We start from the raw sequence: 19,477 nt of genomic DNA on the forward strand, positions 1-19,477 counted from the left end.
TTTTAGAAAAGTGTTAACTCTTCTAGGACATCACTCAGAAAGCCCAGAGAGCCAGTTCACTCAATGGCACATTGGTGGCCTCTAAAAATTAGTGTACCTTTCAAAGGTTGCTTTTTATCACCTGATACTGAGGTCTGGGACTAGTTATAGATGAAGGCATCTTAAAAATTAAGGGTACAAAAATACAATACTCACGTGGGAGAGTTGAAAGCGAGTATAGAATATTCTAAAATCAACTAAAGAGAATGAAATACCCTCTTGTTCTAAATTGAGTTGTAACCTCCTAAGATCAGTGTGAAAGACCCTATCACCCATATTCCAGAATGTAACCCTGTCTAGAAAGAGGGTAGTGAGAGATAATATTAGTTAAGTTTAGATGAGATCCTACACTAGGAAGTAAACCATAAACCTGATGTATGTGGTGTGCTTCTAAAGAGGAAAGACACCAAGAATGATGACTATGGCCTCAGCCAAGTCAGAAGTTAGAGTTGGGCTGTGACCAACAAATGTATTCCTGGAGCTATGAGATACTAGGAGAGGTCAGAAGGGATTCACCCTGGATACTTCTGAGGGAATATGGCCCTGCCAACATTTTGAGTTTAGAATTCTTTCCTCTAGAACCACAATAGAGTGTATTTGTTATTTATCCTCAACAAAAAGAATATTTATTGATTTTTCTATAGCTTGTTAGCTAATTCAGGGATAAAGATGCCTTTAGTGGGTGGTGTTTATTTAACAGCAGACATACAGCTCATCTCACAATCATTTGTGGACTTAATTCTCATAGCAGCTCTGGGAGATCACTATCACTGTCACCTCCAAGTCACACAAGGAACCAGACCCTTTAAGATTAAAAATCTGGTGCAACAGATATGAGTATAGAAAAATGTGTGAGTAAAAGAACAGTAAGCAATTTTTATTTCTGGACAGCTGCCCAGAAGACTGGTAATTCCTGTGTCTCTCAAAATGATCAAATAAAACTCCAAAATGCATATACTAATACATGACTTTGGGAACACGGTGACTTCAACCACAGCACCCAGAACAAGCCACAGATAATAATGGAGAAACTTCATGTTCCACAAGCAATTATTATCAAAACCATCAAATGGACATTACAAAACTATATTTATGTGACACTCTGAATCAAAGACCCACTGGATCACCACCCAACCAGTTTGGGAGATGGTGATAGTGCAGGATCTGATTAATCTGAAACTAAGCTGCCAGAATCATGCCCTTTCATTTGACAATACATTTTCTAAGTTCAACAAAGCCGAAGCTAAAAGATTTGTTCATTTTCTTTGGTGTTTGGTAAAAATCCCTTTACAGACCTAATACTCATAAGATCTATTTAAATTTTCTTACTAATCTTAAGGCCCCAAAGTCCTTAGCCTAGGTGAAGTTGTAAAGCAAAGAGCAGAGTAATTCTTAATACTGACCATTCACTTACAAAGGGCAGTTAGCAAGCCATGTACTACCTTTACTTTAGCTAGAGAAGCTATACAAAACAACTGAAATTCGTCCTCAGTGAGTTTGTATACACATGTATGCATGTATACACACACATAGGAGAGAAATGATGGACTACTTCATTGATAATAAAGCTTAAAACTTATACAAACAACAAGGCAAATCTTAGAGTTATCCACTTGAGGCACCATCAGCAGAAAATGATCTCAACCCATCTTACTTCTCCATGGTTGGACCATATAGGCAGAGGAACACATTATTATGCCAAGACATCCCATAAAGTTTACCTTGCCTTGGAAAGCATAAAAAGACACTATCAAGGTATATAAAGCTAATCGCATATACAAAGTGATAGACTAACTGAATTTTAAAATCTAATACAGAAATGCTTCTATAAATGATTAAACTTTATTTCACACTAGATAATTATCCTTCAGAAAGTCATTACTTCTTCCTAACCCAAAAAAGAAAAAAAAGGAGACAAATCTATTAAAAATAATAGATCAATAAACATATAAGGAAAACTTTCAAATAGTTATTATTCAAGGTTTATATCGGTCAAGAAAATCAAGTGAATCCATTATTTGAGCTTCCCAAGCAACAAAGCTGTAGCCTGCAAGGGTTATGGTCTGATAGACTGAGGCAGTAGCTGTCTGTGTCTTAACGCTTTCTCATTGATCAGAAGATATTTTCCTAATGCATGTCAATTTTTTTAAAAGTCAAATCTCATTCAAGCAGTTATAATGGCAAATACATAAGAAGATTTCAAAATTTAGTCCACAGAAAAAAAAAGGAAGTTTGGGGATCATCTACTTAATATTAGTAATTGTGCTTTTTTTTAAAACTCTACTATAAGTGGGTTTGGGAGTCATAAAGAAAAGGATACAAATTCTTGCTAATTCCTCTGTTTCTCCCAACTTTAGACAGCCTTCCTGTAGCTGTTACTAAGTGCCTGCTCTGCTAAAATCATGATCATGCTAGGAAACTCACAATGTGGTCGTGTATCCAACTAGGCAACTTTCCACCTTCGGTTTTATCTTTTTTTGTTTGTTTGTTTTTGGTTTTGTTTTTGTTTTTCGAGACAGGGTTTCTCTGTGTAGCTTTGTGCCTTTCCTGGATCTCGCTCTGTAGCCCAGGCTGGCCTCAAACTCACAAAGATCTGCCTGCCTCTGCCTCCCAAGTGCTGGGATTAAAGGCATGGTCATAGGTGCGACTAGAATAAAAGGAACGCCACAGCTGGACTGTTGAATGTCAAACCTGGCCTGTGATCAACGGGTAAGTACTAGTTCCTTTTACTTTCTGACCTGAATAGAGAATTGAAGTGTCTGGGCTGATGTCCATGGCTTGTGTTGCCACCAGGGAGAATCACAGGAACCATGCATGTTGAAATCCAAGGGTCATGCTGAGCCAGCCCCTGTCCCTCACTGGCCCTGGGATAGCTGGTCCTGCCCCTCGCTGGGCACTGTAACAGGAAAGGTGGTGGTGCTGCTGCCACCCCATCCCCCATCCTTGTGGGAGAGCTGATCCCAGCACTCAGAACTCCACCGGGATGGCCCAACCCTGCACCATAGGTATGAGAGAGCTTGCCCATGGCATGGGCCTTAGATAGCTGGCTCTGCCCCTCACCTGACAGGGTGGTCCCAATGGCCCGATGGACCAGCTCATCTGCCACCCAGACCCACACCCTAGGCCTTGAGTTGGCTGACCCTAATGGCTGCCTCATCTTTGACCTGCTGGAGTGCACAAAAGGACCGGTCCTGCAGAATGATAACCGCAGAATCTTCATGACTCGGGGAAACAATAGCATATCCGAGAGGAATTTCGATGAGGGCCCAGCCCAGTGATGATGGTGTACCACAAACCAGAGGCCTTGAACCACACCAATGACTCATTGCAAAGAATATTCTGTGGGTGGGGCTGGTTGGACAACAGAGGTATAGTGCATGACACACTGTAGCTCCTGATGTCACTAGGATGAATGAAGAGGTGCTGGAAAGATGGAGGAGAGATGTGGGTTGTTTTTTTTTTTTTTGGTTGTTTTGTTTTGTTTTTAATTAATTTTAGGAGGCATATTGCAGGGCTGAGAAGCAGATATACAGGGACTGGGAGGTGAATGGGATTGGGGAACATAGTGTGAAATTTTCAAGGAATCAATTAAGAATTATGCTAAAAGAAAAATTAATTATAAGTGGGATGAGTAGTACAAAGCCTCTTCAATATATATTATGAGAACATGTCTCTGAAAACATTTGATAGGCTACAAAACTCAAATGGAAACTGAGGTTAAGAAAAGTTAGTAACGTCTATGAGGTCACCTCTTAGACAAAACATATTTGAACAAATGACTTAGTTCTTTTCTCTCACAGCCAACAAGTTTTTGTTATATTAAATTATATTTCATGCAGACTATGGTATATGTATTATAAAGTTTCCCAAATGATTCAAAGAGTGCTTCTTTATAAAGGTCTTATCCTGAGACTGTGTCAGATACTGGGAGTTCTGGTGTTTTGTCTTGCTTCTTCCTCTAAAGTACCCTCAGTAGGCAGTCTTCTGAAATCCTTGAAGCAGCCCAAGATACCTGGCCCTGCACTGCAGGCAGCATGATGTTGGCCTTAGTCTGGCCTGTCTTTGGAGTGAGGCATGCTGTCTGGAGGTTTCTACTGCTCACCCAGGTGAGGTGCTGCCACTATGCTCCTGAATTCAGGGATTCCTTGGTTGACAAAGAATAATTACCACAAACCTGTGACATAACTTACTGAAGAGGAGAAGTATAACCAGGAGCTCAAGAAAGCCTAGCTGATCAAAGCTACCTCAGTGACTGAAACAAACTCTGTGTTTGTAGATCCTGTTATGATCAGCAAATTCATCAACATGTTGTTGAAAGGAGGAAATGAAGTACTAGCCAGATCACTCATGGCCCAGGCTCTGAAAGATGTGAAAAGGAAACAGTTTGAGAAAGTACGGTGGTGGTGGTGGTGCTGCTGCTGCTGCTGATGATGATGATGATGATGATTCTGATGCTGATGCTGCTGATGCTGATTCTGATGGTGATGCTGCTGCTAATGCTTATGCTGCTGCTGATGATGATGATGATGATGGTGATGATGATTCTGATGCTGCTGATGCTGATGCTGATGATTCTGATTCAGAACAAAGCACCATTGAACCTAGCACCTACATGATCTTCCACCAGATACTGAAAAACTATGAGCCTGTGATTCGGCTAGTGCCCATCCTAAAGGGGGCCATTTCTACCAGGTCTCTGTGCCTAAATAACCAACTTCACCACTTCCATGAAGTGGATGAGTACAGAGTTCTGAGAATAAGCAACAGCAGATGCTGATGCCAAAGAGACTGTCATACCAGCTGCAGGAGGCTCTTCCTTCCAGGGGTCCTGTGATCAAGAGAAGCAAGACGTGCATAAGATGGCAGAGGCCGTGCATCAGACCACTGTCTCTGATGGTAGCAGAAAAGGAGCGGTGGGAAAAGCCATGATATACTGCCACAAGGAACTGCTCGAGCTACTGCCCTACTGGAAAGTTCTGAAAGTTTAAGATGAAGAGGGACATTTGTAATGAGATCTTAGGTCCCGTGAAGCCCTTCCTAGATTCTCTCCATTCTAGCTAGCAGTTGGGCAGAGTAAAACTTGAAGAGTGGTATTGTCCCTCATACAATAAGGCTGGGTCACTAGCTGTCTCAGGAGCAGCATGTGTGATGCCTTTTAATTCTTCCTTCCCTCCATATTAAAACTGGTTTCTCTGCTCCAACCCCTCCTAAAGAGAGAACATGGCTCCTTAGCAATTTCTCCTGAGAAACTCAAGCCCAGTCTTTGCTTCCTTAGTTCAGGGTACACCTTTGGATGCTATGAAAGGAAGAAGTTTCAGAAAAGACTTATTGGAAAGTCCTCACCTCAGTCTCGAGAGGCACTATCATTCATTACAACTGACTGGAGTAAACACACTCCACAGAGGTCTTTCCACAAAATGTATAAAACACTATTCCTTTCTCAAAAAAAGGGGAGAGGTATGTTTTATCCTCAGAGAGGGGTGTGTGTGTGTGTGTGTGTGTGTGTGTGTGTGTGTGTGTGTGTGTAGCAAAGAGGAGAGTGCATTACCTGATCTGACAAAGAGGAGGCATGACCACTCCTAAACTGCAGAATAAGAACATTGAGCAATTACCAGCCCTGGAATAAAATAAAATACACTGGTACACAATCATCTCTGAGCAAACTAGTGACTTTTTTTGAGGAGCATGCTCAGGTAAAGTTGACCTTGCAATAAGAAAAATCAGAAGCAACCCTACCCATGCCTCACTCTTCATCAGCTGTGAAGTGTCCTGTACCACAGACCCCACCTCTGTTTGCTGGGCACAGCGAAGAGAAAGGTGAGGGCCAATTTTCATCATATCCAGTACATTTGAGCACTGTCATGTAAGCTGACACAAATTTCCACCACTGTTCTTTAAATTTTTGAAGACAAATTGCTATGACTAGACTGTCAAATTAAACCACGGAAGTCTGTTGAATTCAGACAATACTCAAGAACGAAAAAAGCTGTAGTAGAAATTCTTTTCTCAAAGTCCCTGGGATAAACAGTTGGTAAATAAATTACAAACAGCAAAAGTGGGAGGGCTTTTTGTTAAAATTTCTTTTTATGGGTATGAGGACATATATGGACGTACACCTATTGCTGGCCTGAGGCTCATGGAGGCAGAAGAGAGTGCCAGATCTCTCAGAGGCATTCTTAGAGGCAATGTGGAACCTGAGTCCTCTACAAGAGCAGCCAATTGCTGTCACTGCTGAGCCATCTCTCCAGCATCCAGTCAGAGACTTCTATATTTTTATAAATCTACCTTAATTTTTAATCTTAGTAAGAACCTGATGCCTTCCATCTGTCATGAGTGTACCACCAACTGAATTTACACACTTTATTTTCTTCACAAATGGCCCCTGTACATAAGTCTGTCATGTTTTCCTACATTTTTTCTTTAAAATTGTATGAAAACTTAAATACAATTATAAAACTTTATAGATCAAAAACCCTACGTATTTTTAAAGCATGAACCCAATATTTTACAATCATCTTGCTCACCCAAACTTGACAGCAATCTTTATACTCTTGACAGTTTCCAGGTATTCAATATCAGTCCTGATTTTTTACTAGACATCTTCATTAGCTCACATAACATTTAATTAATGTACACAGGTGAAAAATGTCATCCCAGTTTAGAAACACATGTCTTTTATTTTGTACAAAATGCAAATGTTGAGACTAGATGTACATGAGTATAATAAAGAATAGAGAGCTTGCTGAAAGGCTTAGGCATACCAATAATACCAATAATGATCCCAGTATATTGTTCAGGAGAAATAGAAATGCTCAGTTAATTTGGCCTGTTGGTTAAAAGCCTACTATAATGAAAAGTACTGGTTCATCTATGGAAGTCTATCACTAGCAACTCTGATATAAAAGTTCCTATGCCCCTTAGCTCTAAAAATATATTCAGTGGATATATAAATGAGAAATGGATGCATGCAGGGACGAGGGGCATAGGTAGGTGAATACGGACAGATGGATGAAGACAAAGAAGGCAAGAAGGAAAGCAGGCAGTTAGAGATTCTACTCTGGCCACCATCAAATGTATGTCCTCTGGATCAGAAAACTGGATAGGGGTAACAGCTGGGATGATTTTGAAACAGCTCATTGTATATACTGGAATTGGGCAATTAAGTAAATGGATAACAGATGGCAGAAGCCAGGTTTTACACTGTTGGAGTAGCAGTTTACAAACATGGAGAAACAAGCAGAATGATCCTGTGGTAATGGACTCGAGTTGGAGCCATCAGTAATAACCTATGCCTAGTTTGATATGGATAGATGTGGACACATGGACCAATATTTATGAGTTAGGTCTTACATGCTTACTGCACACATATATACTCCTCTTTCTCTGTATGCTGGAAAGGCCTAGAACCAATTATACCCATATACCAACTTTATTTTTCTTATTATTCAATAATAATAAGTAGATCCTCGAGAAATGCTGATTCTAGGGCTAAGGTGAGGAATGCACAAGATGACTCTGGGATGTCTTATGGTGCCAGAAATTGAAGAAGCACTATAAACAAACAGAGAAAGTGACAGCGGGTATATCAGAGTGAGAAAGGAGTCAACTGACCAAACTCCAAATGGCCAAAGGGGAATCAATTTGATCAACAAAGTGAAGCTGAATTAAACAGAAAGCAGACAAGTTTGATATGCTCCAAACAACCTATTTGTGATTTCAAATAGACCTATGTAGACTCTCCATCTTTGCTTCATAATGCTTAGTTCTTCTCTTCTTATGTGTAGACAGAGCTTAATTACTTGCTTGCACAGCACAGTACAGAAGAAAGAGATAGAAAATAATTACACAGTGAAGAAACTATGGAAGATGATTTAAGCCAAATGATCAAAGTTTGCACCAACACAGTTAATCTTGTTGACGGAAGGTATTCTTGATTTGATGAGGACAAAAGCTTTCTCTACTCTTCCTCACAGAAACTCATAATCACAGAGAAAATATCAGACAGGTACCAATCAAAAGACAATCTACAAAATATCTTATCAGTCCACCTCCAAAGTATCAAGGTCGTCAACAGCAGGGAAAGTCAAAGAAATGTCACAATCAACAGGAGTATAAAGAGGTATAACAACTACATGGGGCATGGAATCCCAGAAGGCATAGTGAGGTAGAAAGAAAAGGACCTGAGGTAAAAACTAAGGGTGTAAAGTGTAACTCTACTACCTCTATTCATTTTCTGTGGATCTGAAACTGTTCTAAAATTTAAAGGCTTATTTTAAAAGTTCCATCAGGGGCATTCATTTTTGCCAAACATAAATCTATAACCTCCATATAATCTAAAACAAAAAATAAACAGTAAAAGTTTACCCTGCTTACACCCATGGGCTCATCTCAAACGACTCTATTGGACCTCTCTCATCTTCAATGGCTATTGAAGTGCCAGGTTAAATATTTTGTCTCTCCTCTTCTTACCTTTGTTGCACTGTTGCACTTGTAATTATTGTTTAATATTTTACATGTTGTGATATAACACCAGAGGGACCAGTCTGTCTTGTTACCTGAACGCTCAGTATTTACTGCAGTATTCTTATCTAGTATGCACTGTAAAGGACTCTTGAGTGACACTATTTATTATGCCTCTTTTGAGATTTTCCAACTGTTTTAACATGACTAAACACATACAAAGATATATATTTCTTTAATTCCTACTTTCTAGTACTAATGAAATTCTTGAAGTAATTCAATTCTTCTTTAGGAGCCCCACTGTCTATAAATGGAGTAAAAGAAAAAGGTTTTAATTATAATTTCTCAGTCTACATCATACTCAGTGACAGAAGATTTTATGCAAAAATATTTATAATTTGGTTTATCTAAAAAAAAAAAGCCATGAAAAATGTCTGTCAGTCACCTTTGAAAGACCTGGATAAACACCTCAGTAAATGTTCCCATTAATCCAGCCACAGGGAGTATTAAATATTTAGGACTGTGGTGCCAACTACTTTATCAGAAGAGCTCCATTTAAATTCTCTCCCCTGTTACCAATTGTAGCTGATGATTTAATTAGGTGGATGGAGTTACTTACAATGATCATTAATAAGCTGTGTTAATGTCATGAAAATTCCTATTCTCCAGAGTTGAAGAACCACACAAAAAGAAACCCGCCTAGTGAGAAAGATAGCCTGTCTCTCACAAAATGCATTCTGCTTTTTCCCACTCCAGTAATTAGTCTTGTTTTGTTTGGTGTGTTCATACTAATTACAGACACAGTCCTATTTTGCTTTGTATAACAGATTACTTCATTTGATTATATTCTCAGAGAGTTGGCATAGTATGAGTTTTTACACAGTATCAAAAGAAGCCCTGTTGTGTTCCTTTTCCAAGGTATTGTAGCAAGCTGCTCCTTGTATTATTGTCAAATAAAGAGAGTATCAGAAAATTAGTAAGTATTTAAAACTAGGTCTTTAGAGACTATGTGTTTCAATAACTTTGAACACTTAATTTGGGGGTCCAGATATGAGTTCTAAAAAGAAACTATTCCCATTTCTAAATGAACATAGGAACCGTAGGATGGGTAAGAGGGTGTCACGGAGAACCCTGAGTTTGTATCAAGAGCTGACAGCTCCAAGGGAGTCCCCTGATTCTATGACACAAAGTGGGAAAACAAACATTATATATCCAGGAGCAGTGTGCCCCACGGTGACCTCTATGGCTCCATGGGGCACCCACAAGTACAAAAGGAATTCACCTCTAAGTTAAAATTGATCTCAGAAGTCCACTTCCAACTCCAGTTAACCGAATGACAAACTGGACGGTATTTTTCTCACAGGGACAAGAAAGAACACGGAAATAAAATTGATCCTATATATAAGGAGGCCTGCTGCTTTAAAGGATACTTTTAAAAAAATACACCCACTTAAATCCCTTTAAACCTGACAAGAAGCTCCCACAAAGGATTCATTATTTAGAGGAACCTCTGCATTGAGATGGATTAAGACTTTCTTGCCCTGGGAGAAAGGAACATGAGACAACTAATTCAATAGAAAGGATTAGTTTATCTCTTGAACCAATTAGAGTCCCAAACTACCTGGTGAGACTGGTCATTTTTATCTGAGAGGAGAAGGGGCAACCTCGGGGAAATCTCATCCTGGCATAACAGTAGTTGGACACTGTAGAGTCAGTCAAGGAGAGATCCAAGGGAGATTCATTCACTTTTTTCAACCGTTTCTTAATGGAATGTTGTGTGTGTGTTTGCGCGCGCGCGCGCACGCGTGTGTGTGTGTGTGTGTGTGTGTGTGTGTGTGTGTGTGTGTGTGTAGGACACAAGGAACACGGGGTGGACACCACCTTCCTGCCAGCTGCCACACCTGAGCTACTGCATTCCTGTGTCACAGCTGTGTAAGTCAGGTGGCCATCTTCACATTATAGATAAGGAACCAAAGCCACCGGGCACAAAGTTTAAGATGCCACACCCACAGCAGTTGCAGACTCTACACATTCCTCTGCTTATCCCATGCCCTATGCTGGTTGCTATTGGTAAGGACTATGACATCATCTACCCTCCAGAAACTAAGTCCTTAAAAGGGATAAAGTCCTTAAAGACAGAGATAAATATCACTGAAATAAATATTTCCACACAATGTGATGAGCAGTAATGCAAAGAAGTTTAAGGACTGAAAAGTGAGTATGAAATGAAATTTCAATTGAGTCTGAGGTAGATTTGGACATGTGAATATGAAGGAAGCATGACAGGAAAAAAAAGCAAAGTATTAGAGAGGAACAGAAACTAGATAGATGATAGACAGGTAGATGATAGAAAAGTAGATGATAGATAGATAGATAGATAGATAGATAGATAGATAGATAGATTACCTGCATTCAGATCCTCAGAAACTACACAAAGGCAGACATAGTGCTTTATATCCATAATCTTCATGGTGAGACAGAAGGTGGAGACAAAGCATGCATCCCTGGAATCCTATAGAATAGCTAGTCTGGCATATGTAGTAGTAAACAAGAGACCTTGTTTCAAACAACTTAGAAGACAAGGATTGACACTCAGGGTTGTCCCTGACCTCTACACTCACATTATGGCATATACTCACCTGTACTCACATATATGTACACATAGTCCCAAAGATGTGAATGCACGCACACACACACACACACACACACACACACACACACACACACACACCAAAAAAGAAAAAGAAAATAAAAACCCAGCCCAAACATTAGATTTTGACTTAATGATTTATTTACCTTTCCAGTACCAGTTTTCCTTGTCTAGATACAGGGAAAAAGAGAGAAACAAATGGATCAAATTAGGTTAAAGCTTAAATAGAAGCATTCCCTTATAGAGTACCAAAACTAAAATTAAAAGATTTGGAATGAAAATTAATAAAGAATGTGTAACATGTTTAAAGAACTAAGAGATTTGAAAACATGAAGAAGGGAGGAAAGAAGACTGAGAAGTCTTCAGAAACATCCATGGCAGATGACTGAGGCCTGTAATTCCAGCCCTTGGAAGGCCGAGGGCAGAAGATTGCATGTTCAAGGCCAGCCCCAGCTTTGGGTGTCTATAAAAACAGTTTTGGAGCCATAAAGTACAACAACATATAAAGCTAACATATTAAGTAAAACAGAATAGAACCTAACAGAAAAAATGAATGGGAAAGGACTTGGCAGGAGGAAAGGCAGCTACCATTATGCCCCGTGGGTCAACAGGGGTCAGGCCAGTGGTAAGCTAGAGCCAGAATGCAGCAACTTATTCGACACAAATTTATACTAGAGACCTTCTTCACATATATTGTGTCAATATTTACGTCAGAGAAATTGGCACACACCAAGTCTGGATACTGCTCCCAGATCTGGCAGCCAATTGCTAAAATTTATCTCCACACTACTATGACAGACACAAAAATCACCATAGACTCCTTACTGATCACCCTGGGATCATTATTAAATATAATAAGCCCTAAATATGACTATCAGGTTCAGGGAAGCCATTCAAAATATTTAAGATTATCAAAGGAAGAAACACAATAATATTCAAAAATACCTATAAATATACATAGTAAAACCAAGAAATCTATAAGTAAAATGAATAAACCTATCAGTTTGTCTTTAATTGCTATGATATATATGCCTAAGTATACAAACACAACCTGCTCAGTCCATATACTGCTACTGGTATGTGTATGATTTCAGAGTTAACATTTCAGGAGCACCAATTTCTGAACTCCTGTGCACTAAGTGTAAGTGCTGCTGACCAATACAATCATCCCAACAAGATGCATGTAAAGACTGTGGCATGAGCACTGTTTCTCATTCCAGGATTCCAGAGGCTACCAAAGTTTCTGTCATTGAAGGAATGGACAAGTAAATGTAATGCATGCTCATGAAAACATAAACTAACATGTTCACATTGGCAGAGGAAATTGACAGAGTGTTTAGAGAATCATGAAGTTTATACAAAGTGAAAACTCACATGAAAAAAAAAATGTCCCTGGTGCATGGGCAGGCTTCTGGAATCCAGTACCTGTGGTGTGGCACCTTGCACAGCCTTGGTACAGTGGGAAGGGGCTTGGACCTGCCTAGGCTCAGTGTGCCAGGCTCTGCTGACTCCCCATGGGAGACCTTGATTTGGGGGATGTGGGGATGTGGAGTGGCTTGGGAGGGAGGGCTGGGAGATGGGAGGAGGAAGGAGGTGGGATCTGTGGGTGGTATGTAGAGTGAGTAGAAAATTTCTCAATAAAGAAAAATGAAAAAAAATAGTATGTTTGCTAAGGGCATATACTAAATATATGAGCACATGATTGGGAAAACATATTCTGAACTCAATGAGGAGGATGCTTATGGTCAGACTATGATAATTGTTAAGATTGGACATAAAGGAGGGAAATCATTCTAAAAGAAAACAAAAGGATGTTAAGAAAATGAGGAACTCACCATGAGATACATGAGACCGAACTCTGAGCTCTGGCACTAGACATTCACAGTAGAAAAACATAATGGGCTCTGATTTCCTCTACAGGTACACATTCACCAAGAGGGAAATAGCCGTATGTGTCATGTAACTAAATTTCAGTTGACAGAGTCCATATTGCCCAGTCCGTTCTCAGTGATAAAAACAGTCGAATGTCCAAATGATAAAGTGACACACTAATTCAAGGGTGCATGCATCCCTTTCCTCTGCCTGCTCTCACCAAAGAAATCAGCAAAGCACCGCATTGGCATGGAAGGATGCTGTCTCTTCCCCACAGTATGCAACCTGTCCAAACTTGACTTTATTAGGCCTGTGCTTGTGCAAACTCCCAAATCCCTGAAGAAAAATGACTCAAAAATCTCAGATTCAGTGAGTAGATCAGCTTAAAATAGAAGTAAAATGAGGCATAGTTTGTCTAGAGATTTTTTTCCCTTGGAAAACATGTACTACTCTGTGCAATTATATGGAGAAATGAAACTGCTACAGATGGCTTCCTAAGACCATTAATACCATAAGACCATTATACGTAATTTTGTCATTAATTGCAAAAATCCCATTGATTGTAATCTACAAAGGTAATAAATCTAACACACACAATAATTGCTTGTATTTTTAAACCCTAAGAGATTAGACATTTGTCTCTGCTCTTAACAAGGGAATTTAAATATTAAGAAATAAATTTGAAAGTTCTACCTTCAAGACAAAAATAGAAAAGCTGCCGGAGTTACATAAAAATACATGAATTCCATTTGCACTATTAACCTCACTCTAGGGTTCCTCTAAAAGTTGTGTTAGAAAAACCGAACATTAGTACAATTTACTGTCCTTGAATTGAACATTTAAAAAAAAAAAAAAACATGGTTCTCAGCTCAAGTTATGTTAAAATTGTCAAATATTTTATAACATTTTCTTAATTGTGATTACAATTTATGTATATTTAATTATGGGCATCTTTGTGTCTCCATTTGTATTTTAAAAATAAATTTCAAAATACATAATCTCAATAATATAAGTACATTTTATTAGATTTTTAGCCTTATAATTCAGCAACAAGCACAAAAGTTTTAGTAATGGTTTAGAATATTCTATTTGCTTGCTGTGACAGGACAGTTAGTATAGCAGGCTTTCTTTTGGGCTACCAATTAGCTCCCAAATCATGACATGGATGGAGACTTATCATTAGCTGAATGCTTGGCCTTATTTTATGCTTGTCCCACCAGTTCTTATAAAGTAAATTAACCGGTTTCTCTTCATCTGCATTTTGCTTGGGAATTTTTACATTCCTTTCTTTCTGTGTGTCCTACTCTGGCTGGCTGGCCCCAGGTGTCTCCCTTTCTTTCTCCCTCATTCTCCCCTTTCATTCTTCTCTCTTCTCTTTCCTACTGATTCTTTCTGTCTGTCAGCCCTGCCTATTCCTCTACTGCCTAGCTATTGGTCATTCAGCTTTTTATTAGACCAATCAGGTGCCTTAGGCAGGCAAGGTGAAAAAAACAACACATCTTTACATAATTAAACAAATGCAGCATAAACAAATGTAACACACCTTTACATAGTTAGACCAATATTATACAGCATAAACAACTATAGCACATCTTTGCCTAGTTAAAGTAATATTCCACACTTAGGAATGGGATCAAAATGAAAATATTAAAGAATAATGCACAAAACTAAGCTATTGTGTTTTTCCCTCCTTAATACCACATTTAACTTTGATAAATAAAAGTACGCATTATGGTTATATGTAGGAAATAAAACTATAGAAGTTATTTAGTTTTAACCTTCATGTTTTCTACATTTTTCAATTATCTTCCTTGGATTTATACCTTTTTTAATAGGAAAAGATGAAGTATGGAGTTTAAAAAACTATGCTCACCATCCACAGTGTGGTCAACTAGATATCTGGAGTTTAGATGAAGAACAGATCATCAAAATTTCCAGGTAAAAAACACATTTGAAATTTTATGATTAAGAATATGTTTTTAAGAAAATAGGTTAGGACCCTGGACAAGGCAAGAGTAAGTTGGGATTGGATGAGAGATAACCTTGCTAGCGCAATTCTAAATTCTGTTGAAAGTTCATCAAATTGTTGATTAGCGCTAGAGCTGTGGCGCATCACTAAAGTGCTTGCCTTACAAGTATGGTGACCTAAGTCCCTTACACAGCACTCATGTAAAAACATTGGCTGTGGTGGCATGCATTTTGTGATCCCAGCTCTGAGCATATGGAGACAAGCAGATCCCCAGAGCTCAATCACCAGCAAGCTAACTTACTTGGCAAGCTGAAGGCCAATGAGAGACCTTGTCTCAAAAATAAGGTGGATGGTAAGTGAGGAATGACACCTGAATCTTCCTTTAATCTCCACAGGCAAGTGCACACATGTGCATGGGCACATATGTATATGTCTACCCCTACACAGAGATGCACATGTACACACATTAACATATACACGTAGGCATATACACAAAGAATTAAAGATGCTGATTAATTTGAAATTCAAAGTTAAAGGTTCCTGACAAACCTCAACATTTTATTATAATGTCTTAGAAAGCAGAATGTATGTCTTCATATAAGTTTTAATGGTTAGTATTGTCTCAGTGTGTGCATGTACACCTACACTCATCATACACCACACACATACACACACACACACACACACACACACACACACACATTAAAAATAAAAATGACAAAAGAACCTTTAAGATAGTATCTTTCTTCCCATTTTTTTTAAACAAAAGAAACATAAAACTTTCAGTGTCAGGAATGTTTCTAAAACTCCTAAGATTCAAAAAGGATAGCCAAATAAGATTTAAAAAAAAAATAAGCAACTAACTTCAGTGCAAATATGATGAGCTAATAAGATATTTAAGTATGCAAAGTGGTGCTTAACCTCAATGTTGATATTCAAATTAAGGCTACAATTGGATATTACTTTATATATAGTAGTTTTATTTTTAAAAAATGAAGTGCTAGCTGGGTGGTGGTGGTGCACGCCTTTAATCCCAGGACTCAGAAGGCAGAGGCAGGTGGATCTCTATGAGTTCAAAGCCAGCCTGGGCTACAGAATGAGTTCCAGGACAGCCAGGACTACACAGTGAAACCATGGCTCAAAAAGCCAAAAACAAAGTGCTTAACAAAGTTTGATACAAAGCAATCAAACTTCCATTTATTACTGGCAGGGATCATAACTGGGGCGAGTGTTTATGAAACTACTTACCCTATAAAGTTAACATGGCCACACTGTGTGACTTAGCAATTCTATTTGGGAGTGAAATGTTGCAAGTGATAAAAACTTGGGGAATTGTGTAAACTGACATTCTTTAGACCAGTGGTTCTAGAGTCACGACCCATATCAGCATTATTATTAGATCAAAAACCTATAACTAGACATGTCATAGGCTTAGGGGAGAACCTACAACTCTTATCTTCCTAAATGGATGTAGTATTAAACCCTCAAGATCTCTTACAACACAGACTCTAATACCTACAAGTATCTGATCCAGAAGTCTGGAGTGGGCCGCTAGAACTGGCATTTCTACCAGTACATCAAATGATACTGATGTTGTTGCCCTGGAAACACAGTGATGCTCCAAACCAGATTTCCACCTGTGTAAATGTGGAATGAGAGCACTCCTGTGACCTTTCCAAGAGCAGCACCCCAACGAACAACATAGTGGATAAAAACTGAATGGAGTGGACCCAAAGAAACCAGCTCCTCTTTGACTTTAACACACTAGAAACATTATCTACTTTCTATCCTACAATCTGAAAATATGACACTAACACTTTATCAGCAACAACAAATTAATCAATCATTTTCTAATTGGGAGTCTTTCCTGTCAGCATTTCTAGTTTCTCACTAATCTGTGAACTGCTTTTTATAGAAAACTGAGTAAATTATGCAAGAGATCTAATTATACCTATTTTTCAGAAGACAGGATAGATAAACCATGAACTTAAGTAACAAGAAATGAGCATCTGATTTTAATTTACCTGCTCTCAACATCAGGAAAAAGAAGAAAATTTCAATTACAGGTTACATTCACAATTTCTAGGAGCCTGACAACCTCTAAACAATTCATTTTGAAAACAATTGTTTTGCAGTTCCCAAAGATGTCACCCCTGGGGTTTTCCATGACAGGTTTTAAATCATAAAATTATGATTTTATGTGCAGGCTAGAGAGGTTAGGGGTTAGATTTGCCATTTCCTGTCTTGGTGTCATCAAGCAATGACAATATAACCTCACCATCCCCTATGGCTAGCAGAAGAAAATACATGGTTACGTAAGAGGTTTGCATCTTCAAAATGAATTGTTTTACCCAAAATAAAAAAAGATCTCATGTACAAGCTATTCATGAGTTGATGGAAATAAACTTATTTCTGTGGGGAGCTATATAATCAGTTATAAACCTTAAAATAATAACTAGCTATTGGTAATTTCCACTAAAAAGCTGTGCATGCCATGTGAGATCCTGCAAGTGAATAGTAGCTGCTATAATTGTGAGTAGTGTCATAACAAAGGAGTTAGGTCACACTGTCAAGTCACTGAGGAAGAAGACAGCCTGAGGAGGAATTGTACATGAATCAATACATAACTAATAAAGAGGCAAAACTGAAGAAAAACCTCAGGAATTGTATAGGTTTCTACAGACCTAACCAAGATGCCAGTGGGTAAAAATCTGCCTGGAAGCCAAGGTGTGTCTTGTGCTGTGACCCCTCCTTTCCTTCCAGTGCTGAAGTTCTCATGTGGTACAACAGGAACAATTCAGTAGCCTGCCTCATCCCAACTGATGTTCTCCACAAAGACACCTGAGTCAGGAGGACAGAGGAAACCAAAGCCCCTCCCTTCTGGGCTCAGCTGTCTCCTTTATCTCCATCAGATGCCTCTTCCACTTCACTTGTATGCTCTAGCTGCAGCCTGTTGGTAACTCACCCCATTGTTTTGAGAGTTAAGAGAGGTTCGAAAGCTAGCCCATGGTAATCACTTCATAAATGCTGCCTACTTTATACAGTGATCTATCTCCAGTTAAACATAAGAGTCAGGGTTGGGGGCAAAGATTAATGGCAGAGAGCTTAGCCAGCATCCGTGAGGCCCTGGGTTCATTCTCTAGCATTATGTCAAAATAATAATAATATGAGTTTGGGACTATGAAAATGTTATGAAGGAAATAAGTATTTTAAGATTCCCCAGTTTGAAGACTTAATCTGTATAATTAAATGTATATGATGAGCGTTGAAGTATACAAATTAAAGCTGCTTTTTAAGAAGTAAAATATACCTGCTGAAGATTTAAGTTTGTGATTGGGGGTGGGGTGGAGTGAGGTTTTCTTTTTTTATTAATTGCTATTATATTTGCTTTGGTTTTGTTTCATCATTTGGTTTGGGAGAGTTTTGTGGTGGGGGATTGTTGCTTGGTGTTGGATTTTTATTTCTGTTTTGGGTTTTGTTGTTTGTTTGTTATGGTGGGTTTCATCTGGCTGACAGGCAACGGGGCTGTCTGTCATCATCTGCCCTTGCTTCCGCATGCAATGCAATTCAGGCTGAACAGTCTATGACTTAGAGCACAAAGTGTATCTGCAAACACCAAACTCAGAAGTTTCTCTCTTGAGGCTTTGTGTGCAGATGATCAGGTGCCACGGGGCTGTGTTTTTACTGCTGTCCCAACCACTCCCTTCTGGAAGCCACATATTTGAGGGGCTTCCCCATAGGCTGTAAATGAAGCATTTAAACACAGCTTTCTAAATGTTTCCTGATTCAGAAGCTCTGTTCAAATCAACAAGCTGATTGTTTCTTTTTAATGCAAATAAAGGAATCCTTTATCCTAGCCCCACAGCCATGCATGAGCTCTTTGTAGAAATAAAGTGAACACATGTGTGCTGTTTTCTATGAACTACAGCAAAAGCTGGGTCCACATCAACCATTTCTAACTAGAGTTACTGTCCCTCGACTCTCTAGCACCTTATCCACTACAGAGAGGAGCCTGCCTTAGTGTTGGTGTGATGTCTCATAATTAACATCTGGGATGTTTGAGATCTTCAGACTCAGGCCTAAAGCTTTGTGTTTGTCTTATCTCAAACTTTCCCCATCCACATTATCAATCGTGTACTTTTTCTCACCTGTTCTCACACATTGTAATCTAAATTGAATGCTATTTTTTTAAAGCTTGTCTTTTAAAGCTAACCATGGTGATTCAAACCTCTAATCCTAGCACTTGGAAATCTAAAGCAGGGGATTTCCCCAAGTTCGAGGCCAGCATTGGCTATTAAGAATGAGACTTTGCTGGGTGAGACAGTCATTTGGCTTGATCTGTTTGGGAGGCAGCTGTGCGTTGGTGCCGGGTCCGGCTCGATGCATGAGTTGGCTGTTTGAATCTGGACTTATGCAGGACGCTGGCTCGGTCTGGAGGGGACTGACCTGCTGGATGAGTCTACCAGTCAACCCGGTCCTCGGGGAGA

The 19,477-nt window shown here is 39.1% G+C and overlaps 1 pseudogene; it reads left to right on the plus strand.

Moving 5' to 3' along the window:
* The first annotated feature begins 3,116 nt into the window (after positions 1–3,116).
* LOC114689874 lies at positions 3,117–5,027 on the plus strand (annotated as a pseudogene).
* Positions 5,028–19,477: the final 14,450 nt, after the last annotated feature.

Source organism: Peromyscus leucopus, chromosome 8b (assembly GCF_004664715.2).
Source record: "Peromyscus leucopus breed LL Stock chromosome 8b, UCI_PerLeu_2.1, whole genome shotgun sequence".
In the NCBI taxonomy this organism is placed as follows: Eukaryota; Metazoa; Chordata; class Mammalia; order Rodentia; family Cricetidae; genus Peromyscus; species Peromyscus leucopus.